Below are 17992 nucleotides of genomic sequence, written 5' to 3'. Positions count from 1 at the left end.
ATTTCCTGCACAACAAACATCACAGCCTCACTCGTGTAAAAGCCATACAACAGGAAGAGAGACAAATGACCCCTAGACCCAGCAGCCTATAGCAAAGATATGGACTCTGGAACCTCAGGTCTCCTGGTTAGAACCCTGGCTCCCCCGTGTATCAAGGGACTTAGTCTTGTGCCTCATTTTTGTCATCTGTAAACTGGGAATGACAATCATGACAACATAGCAGATGATACAACTAATCTATGAAATGTACTTAAAACGACGTCTGGCTCCAAGTAAGTGTTTGTTGTACACGTGTTGGTGCTGTTCATTCGCATTTTCTCTGCTTAGTCAACGTTCCCCCTCTCTCTCTATTTATTCCAGCTTAAGGAAAGTATAGGCCATTTTCAGATAATGAGCCTTTCCCCCTCAGACTCATACCAGAGCGAGGAACCCCCTCCCCGGTGCTGCCCGGCATGCGGTCTCGCCAGCACCCCTGGGGCCCGCGGTGGTTAGCCAGTTCACAGAGCTTCTGAAAGGTGGTGAGTTTCCAGAGTCAGCGTCCCCTTTGTCAGGGAGCAATGTTGACACGCCACTGGGCTTTGGGATTTACTTGGTGTTCGGGGAGCGCATTCCTGGGATGGCTGCCACGTGGTCGTGGTGGGTGGGAACAGCTGGATCCTGGAAGGCAGGGGAGCGCCGTGGCTTCCCTCTCCCACCCCTTGAGAGCCAGCCCGCTTCGCATCACGGCCCCATTTTATATTTTCGGTGACCACTGAAATTTAACGTTTTGCTTTCGGTCCATTATGTATGCAAGGATCTTGCTGATAAATACATGTGTAATTGTACCGTTGGAACCACTGCTCGTCAGCGACAACATATAATTAAACTCACCCTTGTAGTCATTGAACTTTTCCGTCCCTGACAAGATCACTGACCACGCCAGGGAGGGTGTGTCTCCTTGTGTGAGCCCCACGGGGGCCCGTGTGGCCTCGCCTCCCCATCCCGGCCCACGGGGTGTTCCCGGTGCATCTTAGGGCGTGCTCGCACGTATGCACATGTGCGCTTCCCTTAGACAGTCGGTGCCGGTGCCAGATGGAAGCGTGGGGCTATAGAGCCTGGGGGTGCCTCTATTTTTGTTGTCTCTGCCCAGGTGATGACGGGGCCGGGGCAGGTGCTTGGTAGACTTGAAGGAATATTCTTAGAAAGTCCTTCACTTGCCTCTGAGTCCTCTTTTCACATACAACCTTGGATTCCTTCCCTTCATTTTCTTTTTTGGGGTGATGCTTACTGCCTTACTTTTATGCCCTAGGCCTGGGGTTGGTGAACTATGGCCCGTGGGTCATACCTGGCATGCTGCCTATTTTAACATGTAAGAAAACTTCTACGAATTGTAATGAAATATACGTAACACTTACTATTTCTCTTTCTATTAAACATTTTAACATTTTTCAAGTGTCCAGATCTGTGGCATTGAGTTCATTCACACTGTTGTGCAAACCTCCCCACCGTCCATCCTCAGAGCTTTTTCGTTGTCCCAAGCAAACTATGTACCCCCCCAACAATAAGTCCCTATAACTCTCCCTCCAACCCTTGGAAACTACTGCTCTACTTTCTGTCTCTGTAAATTTGACTATTCTAGGTATCTTGTAGAGGTAGAATCATAGGGTACTTGTTCTTTTGTGACCGACTTACTTTGCTTAACATAATGTCCTCAAGGTTCATCCACAATGTGGCAAGTGACAGGATTTCCTTTTTTTTTTCCCAATAATTTTTAAGCTCTTATTTATTTATTTGATACAAAGAGAGGGCACAAGTAGGCAGAGCAGCAGACAGAGGCACAGGGAGAAGCAGGTTCCCTACTGAGCAAGGAACCTGATGTGGGGCTCGATCCCAGGACCCCGAGATCATGACCTGAGCTAAAAACAGATGCTTGACTGACTGAGCCACTCCAACGCCCCAGGATTTCTTTTCTTTTTAAGGCTGAATAATATTGTACTGTGTGTGTGTATGTGTGTGTGTCTATGTGTGTACAAGGGTTTCTGAGTGTGTGTGTGTGCATCTCTGTGTGTGTGTGTGTGTGTGTGTGTGTGTGTGTGTGTACATACCACATATTGTTTACCCATCCATCAATGAACACTTGGGTTGTTTCCTTGTCTTGGCTATTGTGGGTAATGCTGCTATAAACGTGGACATACAAATATTTCTTCAAGACACTGCTTTCAAGTTTTTGGGCTACATACCCAAAAGTGGGATTGCCAAATCATATGGTAGTTTTATCTGTAATTTTTTTTTTTAAGCATCTCCGTAGCTGCTGTACCATTTCACCTTCCCAGTGCACGAGGATTTCAGTGTCTCCACATCCTTCCCAATGCTTATTTTCTGAATTGTTGAGGGCCGCCCTCCTGTTTGGGTGTGAGCTGGTAGGTTCTTGTGGTTCTGCCTGTTTTTGTAAGCATCTGAGCTAAGAATGGCTTCTACATTTCTAAGTTGATTGAAAAAAATCAAAAGAGAAACAAGGTCCCGTGACACATGAAAGGTAGATGAAAATCAGACTTCAGTGTTCATACAGAAGATTTTCAACAGAGCCAGGCCCCCCCCCCCCATTCATTTATGGATGACCTGTGGCTGCTTCCTTGCGGGACTGATGGGCTGTGTGACCTGCCAAGCCTACAATATTTCTCACCTGGCCCTTTATGGAACACGTTGGCCAGCCCTGCACTGGGCTAAGATCTTGCGAGCCCTCATCTGGCTTAATCCCCCGAGCAGCCTACTCTGCAGACAAAGAAACTGAGGCTCACCAAACGTAGCTAACTTGCTCCAGTGCCGCAGCCGAACACGGCCAAACCAGGAGGTGCGTGCTTGTCCCCGTGACCCCTATGTCACACACTTGTCACCATCGCCATAAATGTGATCATTGGGAACGTACTCTGTTTGGGGATCACTTGCTAGGGTTTTTGTAAGTCAAAGGTCAGGTCCTGGTTGGAAAAATATATATATATTAAAATGTGGTGTTGTCATTGGGAGAAGTGGCAAATTTAGGGAGGAAACAAGGACACGAGGGGGTGTGGAGGAGATGGGCTTTCCTTGGTTTCTTATATTTGAATGCAAAGATGTGTGCCCTGTGCCCCGTGGCAGGATAGACTTTCAACCTTGCTGAAGCAGGACATGGCTCTGGGATGCCGGCATGTCTACACACGCAGCGTTTCCTCGGGATTAGAGAGAAATCGATAACTTCTTCTTGCATTAAAAAAGTGAATTATTTTCTTAACCCAGAGGAAAGAAAGCCAGGGTAGACAGGAGAACGTGTTGATTGATTATTTCCCCTTCACTGTTGAGATCACATGCTTTGTGGCATGAATCCTAGCATAGAGATCTTGGACCGGCCCCAGATCTTTTCCTCTCGATGTGGAGGGATCTGCTGTCCCATTTCCCAGGGACTGTCTCGGCATCCCCTTTATGTCTCGGGCTCAGAGGTCAGCTGTTGCTACTGAGGGATCATGTAGGTGTCGCTCCCTGCCTCCTCCCCTGCTTGCATCCCTCTCTGTCCCCCAGGATGGGCACACTTGGTACCTGGAACATTCTCGCCTTTCTCCACGCAGTGCACCAAGCTTGAATAGTGATCTGTTCTTTCTCCGTTGGAGAGCAAAGTCTCCATTGATCTTACATATTTGTGTGCGTTATGGAAATACTCTGTCAGTCCAAGCTTTGGGGATATTGGAGGGCTCTAGGGAATGGTTGGCCTTGGGTCTGTCCCCGGCACAGCAATGTGGTTCTCCTGCTCTGTTTGGGAATGCATGACATTTCCTCCCTGTCACTACTGTATTTCAACAGAAGGCTTCGTGCTTTTGCAGTATGAAACACAGCAGCATTTTCCATGAACTCTTGGCCGTGGCTTCAGCCCAGCAGAGCTGGGCTCCTACCCTTACAGCTTTCTGGCGCAACTCATTTTGCACAAAGGAAAGTATGATAATCGGGGTTGTAGGATGATAATGTGATCGGCATGTTAGCATACTGGGAGAAGGAGAGCAGTGACTTTGGACTTGGGGTTTTGTGGTTACAAATGTGTCATGGTGCCTGATGCAAAGGGCCTGCACCTACTAGGTGCTTAGGAAACGTCGAAGGAATGAATTGGTCTGGAAATGGCTTTGTGCCTGAGAGTAAGTGGGCAAGTAGAATGATATTGGGCTTTGGAAATGGCGATATCTATGATTTTTTTTTTTCCCTGCTTAAAGATTAAGTTTGGGTCTGGTCATGGTGTCTGGCTGCCCAGAGCCCAGTAGGATGGTCCACAAACACATGTGACCTTAGGTGTCCTGCCTCTTCTGGCTCTGACTCGCCTGATCTCTTGGTCATTCTCTTGACTAGCAGCTGAACTCGGCACCTGAGTCCCCGTGCTAAGCCCTGGTGGGAAAGGGCCGCACCCCAGGACTGAGGAACATGCAGCCCAGAGGAAAGAGAACATTGCAGAGATGGAGTGGGGTGTGTGTGTGTGTGTGTGTGTGTGTGTGTGTGTGTGTGTGTGTTTGCAGGGGCCAATGGTAGAGAAGTAGATGTGTTGAATTTTCCCTACCCCAAAGACATTTTTTTTATTTTCTTCATGGCATATTCCAAGAAGATACTCCAGTCTTCCTCATATTCATGTGTGTGGATTGTTTCATGTCTAAAAGCAGCTCATAACACAGAATGATGCTCTTATCAATGAGCGGGGCTTAACTGTCGAGTTTCTGTCCCTTAACAAAATAGAGCTGAAGAAATTATTGACAGTAAAAACCCAAGTCTGGTGCATGCTCGGATCACCCCCAGGTTTCTGTTTCTCCTCGCTAGGCCCCCAGATGTGAGTTGCTAGACATGTAACATCCCCAATACGATCCAGCCTCCCGTACCGAGAGCCGTGGAAGTCTTCACGAGCAGCACGCTCCCTGGAAGGCAAGCTGGGAGTTTGCAGAAGGCCTGGGGGAGCCACTGCTGCCCTCTGTGGGGCACCGTCCTTGCCCTGCACACCCCCGCCTCCTCAGAGGCCATAGACTGAAGGCTGAGAGAAGGTTCCAAGGGAAGGCGGAGGCAAGCACTCTTGGCTGGGAGCTGTGCGGGCATGGCGAGGAGGGCCAGCCTGGGTGCGAGGAGGCTTTTCAGATCCTTCAGCAGCTGCGGTAGGGAGGGTGCCCTGTGAAGCCTCAGGTTCCCACCTGGTGGTGGTGGGGCAGGGTGGGTGTGAAAAGTTTGAACCACACAGTGTCCGTGGTTCTTTCCAGGTCTTACGCAGAACCACCTAGACCAGGTGTCGGAAATACACAACACAGTGCTGGGATCATGGTTAACGTGTGGGCTCCGACTCTAGGTTTGGGGAACAGAGATCCACAGACTCGATGGTGTCCTGGGCCATGTGGCTGCTGCCCTCCAGGAGCAGCACTGTGGGCTGCCAGGGGCTACATGGTGTTTCTCTGCCCTGGAGATTCGGAGCCCCTGGGGGGCGTCGGCGACCCATCCAAGTCTGGACCCCACCCCGGAGCAATCCAATCAGCCTTACAATCGGGGTGAACTGCCACCTTGGAGAGCCCAGGGGATCTTCACCTGGCAGGCGTCACCGGCACGTGGAGGGCTTATGGAAACAGAAATCCACACTTTCTGATGGAAGGTCTGAGGTGGGGTCCGAGAACATGAATTTCTAACAAGTTCGAGGTGACGTCACTGCTGCTGTTCCAGGGGCTGAACTGTGCAAACCCTCGGTGTAATGTCCTCAAGTCAGCCCCTAGTGGGTACACAGACCCTGAATGTGTGGGGCTGATGGCTCAGGGACCCCCCCCGTCCGCTCCGTCTGGGGCCAGGCCCATCTGCTCCACGCAAAAAGCTTCCTTGTCCAGCTTTCCCTTGCACAATATTTCTGGGCAGAAGAAACATGTTTGTAAATCTCCGAGGTAAAGGCAAGACTTGTAATCATGGGATGGTGACGATTGCTTCTGCAACTGAGAGGAAAACCAGGCAGGTTCCGTGGTCCTCTTTGCTGCCAGGAGTGGCCCTCTTTGGCCCTCAGCCTGTCCTGTCCTGCAGTCAGTTTTTCCAGCATGTCTTCTGGCCTCTAACTACTCCTACCTGTGGGGAGGCCTGGGGAGATTCAGCCTCAGTGCGGGGTGAAGTCTTCTATGGGCAGCTGGGCCTGCCTGTTGACTGTTCCCGAGTGCCAGGCACTGTTCGCCTTGTAGATGCATGATCTCATTTAAGTCTTGTAAGGATCCCATGAAATAAGGACTGTCGTGATCTCATGCTGTGTGTGTCCCAAGTGGTCGACGAAGCCTGTGTAGGGACGCGAGCGTCGCCGTCGGGAAGGCCAGCGGAGCGTGGCAGCCAAGACTTGGGCCTATTGATGTTTTGGGAAGAGAGCAGAGCAGGGCTAAGTGCTCGCTGCCCCGATGGGCCAGGTGACAGAGCTCAGAGTCCCCAAAGTCACCAGGGCTGTCCTTCTCGGTCACTGTCCCAGTGGCCCAGGCCTCCTGGGGACACTGGCCAGGGAGCTTCCTCTCGGGGGAGGCCCTCTTCCTTCAGCCCTGATCTGTGCAGAAATGTCTGGGAGGAGAGTCTGGGAGCCAGCCAGGAAAAGGGCCGGTGGGTGGAAGTCTCTGGGGTCCGCATCTAGCCGCCGTGGCTGCTGCTTCTCACCGCGGAGGGTTGTGTGGGCCCGCCCTCCATGTGCTGTCTTACCCCGCACTCCCCGGAGCCAGGGAGGCGACCCGCACAGCGGGTGCTTGCGAGATGTCCCATTGGAGCTGGTTCTGCTCCCAGGTCACCTTGTGTGCTTGGGGCAGAGTTGGGGGGAAGGGAGGTACGCTGTCTTCCCCATGGCCTCCAGGCCCTGGGGACCCTGCAGGACCCTTTAGCCCTCCTCTTGTTGGCGCACCTGCGCTGGGTTCCCTGGGTGTGAACCTCCTGCTTTGGAGCTGGAGGTTGGCAGCAGGGACAGGTGAGGCATTTGAGAGGCCCTGCGAGATCCCCCCGCCAAGGAAGTCACCCCAGTGGCCAGAACTGCACTGCCTCCTCCATGCTTCAGACAGCGACACCCTCCCCACGGCCCGTTCCAAGACGCCCTGGAGCCCAGCGCAACCTAAAGCCCGAGCATCTTCCCTTGTCGGTGTTCTGTGTTCAGGGGGGTTCCAAGGGAAGGCCGGTTTGCAGACTCTTCTGGGACTGGGCACCTGCTTACTGACGTCTCCTGGTGGCCATTATTTCCTCTGCTAGCAAGCTGGGCAAAGGCACGCACGGGAAAGTTTACATCCCGCTCAATGGAATTTCTACAGAAGCCATTTTCTTAATAGAATGTGTTTGACCCCAAGCCACTTCCTTTTTGAACCTTTGACAGTTTTATGACTGAGCTTTCAAAAGGTTGTTCAGTTCAGATGGCCGACTTGTTCTGGGACGGGGCTGCATCTTGTGAGAGAGGAGAGGAAGCCTTCCCTGCCAGAGACGCTGGGGACACAGGGACCCCTCGCCACTCCCGTCTCTGCCGGGGAGCACCGGGCCATAGCCGAGGGATGTGATACTTGGCTATTATCTTGGGACCTGCAGAGTGGGTAACAGCTCAGGGGAAGGAGTGGCCCTGTGGGGTGTGAAACTCCCCTAGGGGGTCCTTTCTCAGGCTACCCCAACAGTCTGGTATATTCTTTGTTAGAATATGGACGTACTGTCCAGGCAGCTTAGGGGGTTAGAATGCAGGAGCCTACTGGCCTCAGGAAAATGCCCGTTAGGAGTTGAGTTGAGTTGAGTTGAGTTTTTCACATCAATGTCCTGCTCACCAGCCATTCCACTGCTTCCCTTCCCTCATGTCCATGCTTCCCACAGTGTGGACACCCATTAGGAACCAAAGAGGCATCACCACATACTCTGAGTCAACCCGAGCCCCTAGCTTACCTCTGGATCAGAGGAGGCACGCCCAGGGTGTCCCCCTGGGGGTCACCCCCTCTTGTCACTCGCTTGCAGAAAGACAGTGTTCTTCCTTTGCTCGATCACACAGGGCAAAGCACCTGTGGTGCCGAGGGCTGGGCCTGACCCAGAACATAGAGTGGGGGGGCTTCATGCCCATGATGGAGGTCTCACTGGTATCAGGCCAGGCTCTGTCAACCACCCACCCTTCGGTCTCTCAGACGCGGATTCTCCTGCCCCCCCCTTTGGTTGAGAGTTTCCTGGTGCTGGTAGCTCTAGAGTGGGGACCTTGATGACCATGGAAGACCGAGTCATCCTGTCTCACTCCAAAGGCACATTTATTTATTTACTTATTTGACAGAGATCACAGGTAGGCAGAGAGGCAGGCAGATAGAGAGGAAGGGAAGCAGGCTCCCTGCTGAGCAGAAAGCTTGATGCGGGGCCCGATCCCAGGACCCTGGGATCACGACCTGAACCAAAAGCAAAGGCTTTAACCCCACTGAGCCACCCAGGCACTCCTCGAAAGACATTCTTTTGAAATCTGGGAAGCACGGGGCCAGGGAATATATTGTGGTGGTGGTTTAGGAATTACTGGCAGGACCTGCTTCAACTGCAAGGTTCCCAGGCCCAGACCTGGAGGTGTGCTGGTCTGGAAAGAGGCCTGAAGGTCTCTGCGTCTCACAGGATCTTCGACAAGGCAGTGCCCTGGGATCACAGGGCTGTTGAATCTAACTTTGAGCAGGTGGGCAGGGCACCAGCCTGGATCTTGGATGACTAGATGCTGGGAGATTCTTTCTTCCTTCTTAGCTGAGGGACTTTGGGTCAAACATTTTGAGCTCCTGGATCTCGATTTTCTCACCAATAAAAAGAGAAACGAGATCCGTATGATTGATTCCTCAGAGTCCCTCCAATCCTGAAGTTCTAGCACATTAAAAACAAATCTGCATTTTCGGCCTGGCAACTCACGGTTTCCCCCGAAGGGAGCCTGGAAAAGAGACTGTGGGCTTTGTGGTGTGAGGCCAAAGTTTTGAAGGTGACCTCCGTGAGAGAATCATTTCTATTTATTGAAATTGCTGATTTTAATCGCCCTGGATGCTCCCTTGACAAAAAATTATAATCCTCTGTAAGTTATGAATACCTTGAAACTCACAAATTCTATCACTTTTGTGATTGGCAACATTAAATGACAACAGCTCATTTAAATAAGCAACATCTGGACATTATTATTTTTAGGGATTTTTCATCTGTTGATTTAGAAATCTGGGGCCTTTATGAATCTTGCATGAATATTCTTTTATATTCACATCTACCACCAAGACACAAAGAAATAGCCAAAAAATATCGTCCAGTGATTCTTTGATGCAGCGCATGTGTTTTTTAAACAACAAATCCATTGTGAATGAGAGAAGATATAGAATAGCCTGCTTGGGAGTGTGGGTGGAGGGAGCAGCTTGATCTTCTAAGAGCCAGAAAAGCCTGTCGATTCAAAGCCACAGTAGGAAGAAGGTTTTGGTTTTATATATAACAATAAAACATTTTAAAATAACAATATAATTTTGGACTGATGGTACCAGAATATGGTATTCACAATTTCTCAGAATAATCCAATTTAGAACAATGTATTCTAAGCAGGTTTGGTAAAAATAGGTCTATCATCCCATGGTATAAGATAATGCATTAATTTTTATGAGTGACTTATGGAGATGTATAAGTCGGCTAAGAGTTAGGATAAACATAATATTCCTTAATTAATCCATTATGCCATGGTACACAGGTGCCATTTTTATTACCTTAAAAATGAAAAATGTCAAAAAAGGAAATTGCTGCTTTTTTATATCAAAAAAGCCTTTTTTGAAAAATCATAAAATGTCTAATCTAATTCACCATATAATACTAATGAGCTCAACAAGCCATCTCAACACACATTTTAGGATAAAAGGTCATCAGTTTCTGGCAGTCAAATTCCAGTACTTTTTTAGACGAGACCAAAAAACCTTTCAGCACCAAATATCGGAAATGGCATTTGTGATTAGAAGCGTTATTAATGTCGTAGAGGTTTAGAAATTCACATTACATCCCGCCCCCTTCCTTGCCCCCGCCCCCTTCCTTGCCCCCGCCCCTTCCTTGCCCCCGCCCCCTTCCTTGCCCCCGCCCCTTCCTTGCCCCCGCCCCCTGCGTTTTCTAAGTCTTACGCTGCACATGTGCAGAGTTCAGCAGCACCCCACCCCTCCTCTGTCCCTCCAGGATCTGAGTGGCATTGAGTAGGCACACGCGCAGGCAGGAGCTTGGGGGCCGTGCTGCTTTCTGGTTCCTCAAATCTCTTTGAATGCTCTCCACTTATTTTCTGGCATCTTTGCCCTCCAAGCTGTGTTCCTGTCCTCTGGATGTGTCCCTGTCATGGGCCTGCTGTGTATCTCATCCCCTCACAGAGGGGGCAATGAGGAGGCCCCTCCCGCCACCTCCGCCACCTCCGGCAGTGGGACGCATGGTGGCTGCAGTCCGCCTTGTTATGGAAAAGAATTGCCCGGCGGGTTGAGGGAATGGCCAACAGCGGACCAGAATCATGAAGCTGAAAGTAATATTACCGACTGGAGGTCATTTTTCCCAACTGAGGGGCAATAGTTTCCCACTATAAACTGCACATTGCAGACAGTATATGTTTTATTAAACCATTTAAGGAACTTGGGAGCCATTTCATTTAAACTTCCTGCTTGATGGAGCTCAGGGCCGAGCCCAGAGCTGCTCACGGAAGAGGCCTGGAGGCATCTGCACTGAGAGACTGCCCCTAGTGCCTGGCGGCTGGCTCCGAAATAGGGGAGCCTGGCCGGGCTGCGTCCAGTGCTCTGAGCTCCTCCACGCTCCAGTGCACAAGCGGGAGCGTGCATGTAAGGTTCTGGTCCCAGGTCTGCCACTAACCAGTTCTGTGACCTTGCTCAAATCTCTTCATCTCTCCAGGACTGTTTCTGCTACTGCAAAACCAGGGGGGCGGATTTCATGGGAGAGGCAGGGTCCCTTTCTGCTCATTGATTCTCTGAGATGTGGGACTCTCAGGGGGTCCCCCCACCTGTGGAACCCTGGCACTGGGACTCCCCCCATCAGGGCCCCAGTGGGTCACATGCTGAAGTCTGTCTTCATCCCTGCCCTACTTGAGGGTGCATTCTGGCTGTGATGTTTTGATGGGCTTTGGGGCTCAGGGCTCCCCGTCCAGTGGTGATGTGCAGGGTCTCAGCAGATAGAGGGAAGTAGGCAGCAACACCTGGTTCTCATGCTCTACGGGATTAACCTCTGTGGCTGCTTTCATGTCCGAGGAGGTAGGATCTAGGGTGAGCACCATGCCTGGGGTCAGAGCACAGGATTCCAGGAGCACGCTGACTGTGGCTCATTGAAGCTCACTGACCCGCTCTGAGCCTCAGTTATCCCCTCTGTGCAATGGGGCAGTGGTGCTGCTAACACTGCCTTCCCCCAACCTGAGCAAGTCTGTTGGTTGGGCCTGGTCGGTTGTAAAGTGTTATCGAAATGATGGTTTTATCATTATTGATAACTTTCGGATCATAATTTAGCTCTAAGCAAACCCCTGGATGGCATGCTGGTGGATCCGATAGCCACTGCTTGTGCCCAGCGAATAAAGGAGCTGAGGACTTGGCTGTGTTTTATCTTTAAAAGTAATTAACAGGATGGAATCCGGCATTTTGGCTTTCTCTGCCCTAACTGGTGGTCTTTAGTAGGTGGCCTTAATTCTACAAAGTTATATAACCAAATCTTTTGTCTAATTGGTAACTATATTTAGGAGGGAGAGAAATATGTGAGCTATTCGTTTCGATTAAATTTTTTATTATGCACTCTGCATTTGGATTGACAACTATTAATATTAAAGAGCTTGGCCAAATTGAAATTTGTATTGCTGGAGAGACTTAAATATAATGTATGATGCTGGAAAAAAAAAGCTGGGGGAATATGGGAATTACCAGGCTGGGTGCAGACAGGTCCCTGCCAGGTGCCATTGCGCTCGGCACATCCAGCCCCACTGCTGCTGGCTGCGGGGGGAGGGGTGGGCAGGGGCTCCGCAGAGCGGCTGTCAAGGTACCAGAACCCGAGATTCTTCCATGGAGATGGCTCAGTCACGATGTAGAGCATGTTTGAGCACAGTATACTAATCATTTCTTCTGATAACTGTTGACACAGAGTATTTTCTCTACCACTATGAAGCAGGTTGGGGGGTGAGAAGGAACAGGTCATTCTTAAACAGGATGGATGTGTCACCAGGGTTAGGAGGTGGGCTCGGTTTCTTCAGAAGTCTCCAGACAGGCTGCACTGATGTTCTGCAGGTCTCTGGGAGGTCAAAGGCTCCGTGTGTCCTGTAGGCAGGAGGACTTAGGCCCACAGCCATGTAGGGAATGCTAGAACCAGAGGGGTTCCAGTTCTAACTCTGCCGCAGGTGGGCCCTGGGGAGTGGACCCAGGGTTTCTGTCTCTGGCGCTCAGTCCCCTCTACTAGTAGATTTGCACAAAGACCAGGGAGGTCTGCAGAGGTGGGGACTCAGGTGGGGGAAGTGGGGTGTCTGTGTCCATACAGCCTCTGAGGATAGCCCAGCTCTAGAACTCAGTCCGGGGGGATATCTCGAGGGAAATTGTTCTCTTTTGGAGTCTTCAGTTCTAGAGAGCTGAGGACGAGTCTGCAGCCCAAGAGCCACAGGCTGCTGACCCCTGGGAGCCAGTCTTCTCATACTCTAGGCATCTCCACCTTCTGCAGGGATCCCTTTGCTGTGCCCTCTGTCCAGAAGGTTAACCCATCATCCTCCAGGCAAAACTCCCAATGGCTCAGGCTGGAGAGTGTCCCTCTGCCATGTCCCCACACTCTCCTGTGAGATTGCTGTGCCCGAGGCTAGTCTTTACGTTGCCACTCTGGGACCCCAAGGGCAGGACTGAGCTGCCCTGCCCTGTCTTGCCTGCCCCCCTCCCCCACCACTACGCGTAGGGGACACTCACTATGTCCAGATGCCCTAGACACAGCTCACCAGCTCTGGCAAAGGAAGGACGGGTGATGACTTCACTCTTGGTGCTGTTGTAAGTTTATGCCCTTTCTCCCACTAGACTATAAAATACTCTCTGTTTTACTTGAGATTTTTACATAATTTTCCAGGTGTTGGAAGCTGGAATAGGTAGGAAAACTTCCATAAACCGGGATGCTCAAAGAATCAGTGGTTCTGACTCATTGGATTATATCGACACTTGAGGTTTTTGCCTGCAAGCATTTTGCTTTCAGGTGCTTTAGTTATGTGTGATTTATTTATTTATTTATTTATTTATTTATTTATTTAACATCCAGGAGGTCCAGGTGGAGAAATGTTTTCTAGAGCCTAACAGGTGTCTCACATCTCCTGGAATGGGGAAGGGCCTGCCCCTCGTGTCCTCACTGTCACTGTGCCTGTTTCATCTCCCAGACCTGATCCCAAGCTCCTGGAGGGTGAGACCCGGTCCTGGTCGCGCCGTTTGTCCCCCACCAGGGAGCTCAGTGGCTAGTGCATCTGTGTCCCGACAGGTCCTGTGTGGCAAAGGGATGAGTCCCGGGCTGCGGGTTGGGGGCTCTGGCTGGCTGAAGGGATGCGTGCCCCATGACAGTCCCCAGAGGTGTTTCTCACTCCAGTTCTACCATCAGCTGGGTTCACAGTTGCTCTGGAAGGCTGACAACTGAGGGGTTGTCTGTGAAAACAGAGTGTGTTTCCCATTGTTTTTGACATCGGTGTGCCCTACTGCCCACACGGTCCCCCACCACCTCTGCCAAAGGCAAGCAGCTGGACTCTGCCCGGGGCTCCTCTCACCACGCGAGTGTGGACGGTCTGAAGTGCGCCGAGTTCCTGCCCCTGCGGCAGCCCTCTGTCGGTGCTGGGCTGGGAGCTGGCAGGGAGACACCCAGCCTCTCCCTGCCTTGGTGGGGACAACCTGGTCTTGCCCGGGGTCTTGGAGCAGCTCGGTGGGACTGGGGCTCAGGTGCCGTCCGTCTAGTGCCCTCCTTACCTGCTTTGTATTGGTATTGGCTTCGTTCCTTTGCCACTTCCCCACTGACCCAGGACCCGCACTACCCAAGATCACCTCCCCCACACACCCCTGTTCTTACAGATTTATCTTAGGGCCTCTTCTTAGGAAACACAGCTTGAGACCCTGGAGGCGGTCTGCAGAATTGACAGATGCTTTTCAAAACTGGGTCACTTAGGCTTTCTTCATGGAGCCTTCCAGAAGCCCCTGAAAGGAGGAAGTGGAAGTCACGAACCCATTCTCCAGATGGGAAAACTGAAGCCCAGGGAATTTGTCGGAGCTGGGACCAGATATGTAACCTGCCCCCCTCACTTTGCTGATTAAGCCCAGGGGAGCCTGGCTTGGTAGGCTCTCAGGGCCTTCCGCTGCCTGTCCCCTGCCAAGGGGGTGGGACGAGCGAGTTCCTTGAGACAGCTGGGGCTGACAGGTGAGGTGACCAGGTGAGGTCGCTGAGCAGAGCTTTGCTCCACTAGGACTGGTGTGAAAGCGGTGGGTGAGAGGGCCTCGGTTGCCATGAAGAGAGAGGCTCCCACAGAGCAGCTGACCCGGTGGGTTATTTGCCTGAGTCTGGGGTCTTCCTCCCCGGTGTGAGGAGACTGACAGACAACAGACTGGCCCGAGTATTCCTGGTGGGCTGGAGAGGACTCGTAGGACCAAAGGCAGGTTTCTATCTGCCTGCCCATTGCCAAAGAGGCCTCTGTCAGAGGAGGGCTCCATGGCCTCTGGGGGTGCTTCTCAGTTGTCCCTTACCTGGGCTGGGCAGCTACTGGAGGCAAACAGACATCTCTGTCCCCGACAGCCTTGTTCATGTGAAGCTCTGCAGCATTTTGAATAAGAGCCAAGAAAGTACCCAGAGAAGAGTGGGGAGACCGGAGGCCTCGGAGGCCGGTGGCCGGGAACTAGTTTCTCATCTGTTCTAGGGCCTTCCTTCTGGGTGTTGGCTTCCCAAGATGGGGTGGATGGTAATGAGCTCCCCACTCCTGTCAGGGCGGTGGAGGAGACCTGAAAGGAGCTAGAGCTGGCGGGGGCTGGGGAGCGACACATGTCAGGAGTGGAGACTCTGCCTGGAGGGGAGCTGGTACCCCAGAGGGCCCAGGCTGGGCCGCCTCGGCTCCCCCCTTTGTATGGGGAGGGTGGAGAGTCCTCTGTCGTTGGTCGATTAAGGGCTTGGCCAGTGCAGCTGTGCGTTGACAGTGAGAATCTGGGCAGGTGGGTCCTCATATGGGGGCACCAGCTCTGGCTGCCCGGGGACCTTAGTCTCAAACCCTTAAGGGACCCCGTGGGCCTCAACCCCTTCCATCGCAGAGCAGCTGCCCTGGTGTTCTCTCTGCTCCTCCCAGCACCCACCGGGGTGCTGAGAGCTGCCCCCGAGTGCCCCGTGTGTGATCGGGCAGAGGTTGATGCCCTCGGGTGCCCTCCCCTGGCTTTGTCCACCGCAGTGTGGAGCCCAGCCCGGACACAGAACAGTCTTCTTAACGTGCGTGTTGATTTGATTTGGCAGAGGGTCACGTCGGCTTCTTCCCTTCCAAATTTTAATATCAGATTCATTTATAATGCTGACTACGACTGACAAGTTTTCACATCATTCACCCATTTATTCATTTGCTCATGAAATCTCTGTGTTGAGTAATTGTTTTGCCTTATTGGCAGTTTTAATTCTACATTCCTTTTTTTTTCCCTCCCAAAAGGTCAGTGGCTTGCTAGCTGGCCAGGCCAGTGTGTGCGTTCCCTGGAGAGACATTTTTGTGAAGAGATGCTCATTTGCATTGGTCAGATTTCAGTTTTGCCTTTCTCTCCTCTCTTGTTTTGAATCAATATCTTGGAATTCTTGGGACAGATGGGGACTCCTTTCTTGTCTTTCTGCTGTCCTGTCTTCACACCAGGGCCATCCTACTGCACCGTCCTCTGCTTACTCACTTCAAGTTAAGGTCTAAGGACCTACGAGTGTCAAAATTGATATGCATGTCTTGGGCTTGTCGGGCACTTACCTGTAATAATTTGATAGAACAAATGAAGCTATGCAGGGTCTCAGAGTAGGGTGTCCCAAGCTTGAAACATCTCTGGGTTTGGTTTTGGCTTTTGCCTACAAGTGCACAAGATCCATAGTGCATTTTTATTTTTTTATATATATATTTTTAAGATCTTATTTACTTATTAGAGAGAGAGAGAGCATGTGTGTGAGCACAAACGGGAGAGCAGCAGAGGGAGAGGGAGAAGCAGACTCCCTGCTGAGCAGAGAGCCCGATGCGGGACTCGATCCTAGGACCCTGGGATCATGACCTGAGCTGAAGGCAGAGGCTTAACCCACTGAGCCACCAAGGCACCCCCATAGTGGCTTTTTAATCTGTTATTTTGATCTGTAAAATGGAGAAGGTTGTTAGGAGTTCGTGTTAGGGAGAAGATGGAGGTGTTCTGGAAAGCCTAGTTTCAGTAAAGTTACTTCTGAGCTGAAATGTTCAAAGTGCAGAGATCTCTAGTCTAGTGTGCTATTTTATGGCAACTTTCTCTATGCAGCTGTGTTTGCTGCAAAAACTCACATTTCTGTGTGGAACACTGAATGAAATATGAATGTGCTTTTTACAATTTAGTACTTTTAATAAAGGATTTGTGAGCAAAGAGCTTAAGTACAAGAACCACAAAACATATAGACAAAAATATAGCCATAATCACACATCAACCCCCAGAAAATTCATTACGTAGAGAACATCAGTAATTGAGAGAAGTTGAGAGAACCGACAGAAAAATAATATATATGCCCAGAATTCTAAAGGCATGAATCCTTTTAGCTGGGATCAGGGCTTCTGAGTTCTCTGGGGGTGGGTGTTTTATTACAGCGGATGCTTTACTTGGAAGGATGTAATTTATTATCATCGAATTCACATGGCAACATGAATTTGGATTTGGGTTTCTGAGAGAAGTTTACAATTAGTTCCCTCACATATATTTATAGCTTTGAAAAACACTTGATGTTAAAATAATTTAAATACTTTACCTTTTTTTTTTTTTTGATTGATCTGTGAAGTATTGCCATTCTTTTTTTTTTTTTTTCTTTTTCTTTTTTCGTTGAGCCCCCAAACTAGCCACTGCTGAGTGGAGTGAGGCTGTCATGTTGGGCTGTTGTGATTAGGTGGGCACTGTTCCCAGAGCCAGAGGACCTGCAAAAAAATAAAAATAAAAAAATAAAAATAAATAATTAAAACCACTCTGCTCCCTCAGGTGCATGGGTCTTATCAGAAGGATGTTTTTCAGGGTTTTAGATTTTAATTGTTTCCTCATTGGAAAGTTCTGTCTGAGGCTCTCAGAGCAGACCCCCAGGAGAGGACTAACAGGAGGTTCGTCAGGATGGTGAGCGTTCGTCCCTTCTGTTCCCACCATGCCCGTTCCACCGAGACCTTAATCACTCACCTGGGAGCCCTTCTTCTTAGCCGTTCCTTCCGTTTTCTGACTTTTAGGACTGGTGCATAGGCTCTGATCTCTACGGTTTTCGTTTTTCTATTAAAATACAGTAAGAACTTGATTATGTGTTTCAGTATTTCTCAGCCTGACCCACAAGTAGAACCGGCGACAATGATTTAGTTATTGGCTCGTGTTTATTGCCAATGCAATGAGGTTGTGGCGTCTGACATTTTCTTCTCACTATGTTGAAGCTTTTAGCGAGTTGCTCTTCTTACCCAGAAAGCAGCATAACTTGGCCTCTCTTTGCAGATGGGTTACACATTCCTTTAACACTGGCATGCTCCCCTAACCTTCCTGGGTGGCTTTCGATGACTTAAACACAGTAATTGGCATGGAGGTCTGAAGCTTTATTTTATGATATTAAATCATTCTTTTCTGGAAACAGAAATCTGCAAAGTATACCGTTCATTATGTGAAGGCCTGTATTAACACGGGCCCTGGCTGATGGATGGCAGCGTCCGGAGAAGTTACAAAACACGTCTCGAGGGAGGTGCCTTCTCTCACCTTTGGAGGCTACTGTTAGAACCGGGAGCAGAATCTGGGTTTCCACCTGCTGCCTTCCAGAGAGAGAGGTGTTCGGCTTTTCTCTGTTAGCGTGGGTAAATAAAGGGTAA

The 17992-nt window shown here is 50.4% G+C and overlaps 1 protein-coding gene across 8 annotated transcripts in view; it reads left to right on the top strand.

The window, feature by feature from the left end:
- Positions 1 to 17992, top strand: part of ZNF536 (zinc finger protein 536) — a 422501-nt gene that overhangs the window by 56429 nt on the left and 348080 nt on the right. The window contains exon 3 of one of the 8 annotated variants that reach the window (XM_032325330.1): positions 361 to 518. The exons of the other annotated variants lie outside the window; for them this stretch is intronic. The gene's annotated coding sequence lies outside the window, so the exon portion shown is untranslated. The remainder of the gene's footprint in view (positions 1 to 360; positions 519 to 17992) is intronic. 8 annotated transcript variants of the gene reach the window in all.

The sequence above is a fragment of the Mustela erminea genome, chromosome 19, assembly GCF_009829155.1.
Source record: "Mustela erminea isolate mMusErm1 chromosome 19, mMusErm1.Pri, whole genome shotgun sequence".
Taxonomy (NCBI): Eukaryota; Metazoa; Chordata; class Mammalia; order Carnivora; family Mustelidae; genus Mustela; species Mustela erminea.
The sequence above is the reverse complement of the archived record's forward strand: the minus strand, read 5'-3'. Positions and strand labels throughout refer to the sequence as shown.